This window comes from Saccopteryx leptura, chromosome 2 (genome assembly GCF_036850995.1).
Source record: "Saccopteryx leptura isolate mSacLep1 chromosome 2, mSacLep1_pri_phased_curated, whole genome shotgun sequence".
In the NCBI taxonomy this organism is placed as follows: Eukaryota; Metazoa; Chordata; class Mammalia; order Chiroptera; family Emballonuridae; genus Saccopteryx; species Saccopteryx leptura.
Window position 1 is genome coordinate 32,009,402 of NC_089504.1, and position 2,720 is coordinate 32,012,121.

The following is a 2,720-nucleotide window of genomic DNA, read 5'->3' on the forward strand; positions in this document are numbered from 1 at the left end:
CAAGCCAGCGACCTTGGATTCAAGCTGGTGAGCTTTGCTCAAACCAGATGAGCCCGCACTCAAGCTGGCAACCTCGGGGTCTTGAACCTGGGTCCTCCGCATCCCAGTCCGACGCTCTATCCACTGCGCCACCGCCTGGTCAGGCCATCAGTTATCTTTGTTCATATATATATGTTTTTTATTTATTAAGTATGAGGCAGGGAGGCAGATACACAGACTTCCACACATGCACTCCCATGGGGTCCACCCAGCAATCCCCTGACCTGGTGGTGCTCTGCCCATATGGGGCTTCTGCTCCATTGCTCAGCAACCAAGCTATTTTAGCACCTAAGGTGAGGCAATGGAGCCATCCTCAGCACCCAGGGCCAACTTTGCCAAACTATTCAAGCCATGGTTGAAGGAAGGAGGAGAGAGAGAGAGAGAAGGAAAAGGGAAGGGGTGGAGAAGCTCTTGTGTGCCCTGACTAGAATCAAACCTAGAATTTTCACATGCCGGGTCAAGGCTCTACCACTGAGCTAACTGGCCAGGGACCATATTTTCTTATTAAAGTAAATCTTAATTAATATATTAATAATTCATTTCTTATTTGTAAATAAGAAATTGGAAATAGTCTAGCATTCTTCACATTAGCTCAATAACTGAAAGACCATGAAAGTCAAATAAGTCAATTTATTATCTAGTGAACCTTGGTCTAGTTTTATTTCATGCTGAAAAATTAAATTATTTACAGAGCATGAAATAATAGAGAAAATTTATAATTATTATTATGCTTATATATTCATTTAGAAATTAACAAATATTTATTCAAACCTATTGAATACCCAGCACTTATGCAAATATTATCAAAGCTAATTATTTTATTATATTTCAAGTCATTAGTGTAGAAAAATGAAAAATTTATTTTAGTATTTGCTAGTTAGTATATGTGAATTCATAAAGGTATTTGAATTGTATAACTAGTCCTCCTCAGCAGCAATTCAAGATGAGTTGCTCATTTCTTAACTGAAAATTACAGTGAAACACAAACTTTCTAAACTAACAAAAGATACACTTTATAACAAAGTTATAAATGGTATTTGAATTGGGTCTCATTAATGTTACTAGTGGAACTGGCTAGGGTTTAGTCTTAACACAACACATATACATATATACGTACATCTACTATCTGTCTCATAGGTAATGATAAGAAACTTTGACCATATGGTTTTCACCTTCATGGCCAGCAGAATTTTGCTAAAACTAAACAATCTTTTTATCTGATTAATGTGCAACAGCATGTTTTAACTGCTTGCAGAAACATTTTTAGCCATTGACACAACGTGATGATACTTCAAATTGTTCATCAGCCCTCCATCTGTGGAGCACAATTTCTGCCCCTGCTCTGAGACTCACAAAACTTACTCTCACGTAAGTCATAGAGTTAGAGTCACATGAATTATACGCCCTCAAAAATGTTGGTCTGAAAAATGATGTAAACACCTGGAGGTCTTTACTCATACTACACAGGCATCTGTTTTCAGCTGCAGCTTCATTCCTTACCAATGCCAAGTTGAGATTGGCTTAATTGTGTAGTTCCCAAATCTTGGGCTGACAGCCTATGTCAGTTTGCTTGATTATAGAAAAAACTCATAATTGTTTTCAGCTGCAAACAAATGCAAGGCTTACTCTACAGAGGTCCATGCCTTTTACTCTTTGGATCAACAGCTTTCGTTTGTCCCACCAAGATGCCCTCAGTATCTTGGTTGCATACATTCAGAATAATGTATATTGTTAGAATAGTTGCTATGCATGCTAGTTGTTAAATTTTCTTTTCTTACAAGATAGTTGAATTGGAATCACCAAGTTACCAGGTGGCCCATGTTGAGCTTTGGATTTCAAGGGCCAAAGCTAGGACAAAGGAAGGGCTAGAGTAAGAATCTAGGCCAACATACAAGCACAATGGACTTGCCAAGTTCAAATCCCAGACTTGGAACAAACTGCCTAACTTCCATAAACCTCAGTTTTCTTATCTGGAAAATAGGAAATGTTTTAAGTGGTACCTAATCAGAAGTCTGTGATGATTAAATTATGTGATTTCTTAAGCTGCAAATAAATATTAGCTATTAATAGCTAATAATATTAAATGTCAATGGACACATTTACTAATAAATAAACATTAAAAATTAATGAGCAGTAAATATCTACTAGTATTATTGCTGTTATCATCTAGGAAAGTCCTTATTCTTCCTTGAATTTTAAACTTCTCAACTGTAAAATGGGAATAATAAATACTGAAACTATTTTTATACTCGAAAGAGAGCATGTACACGAAAACACTTTGTACAATGAAAAGTATATCAAAATATACGGTGGTATTTTTGCTGCTTCTACTATTGTTGTCTTCATTGGCTTTGGGGTATTCACACAGTAAGAGGGAGAGGTATCTTTATGTATTAAAGATATACTAGGACTCTAAAATAAAGCTGATTTATTGTTATATGCCATGTACTATGCTTGTTCAGTATATATCTACACTGTTTTTACATTCCACGGGTAGTTTCAGCAATCTTGGCAAAAGCTAAGATGCCCTTACACCGTCTGTTATCTTTTCCCATAATCTCTGCTTCTTCCTTCCTTCCCTATTCTCCAAAATAAATTTCTGGAAATTCCCCAACCCTACATGGAATAATATATGTTAATTATTGCTGTTATCATCTAGAAAAGTTCTTACTCTCCCTTGA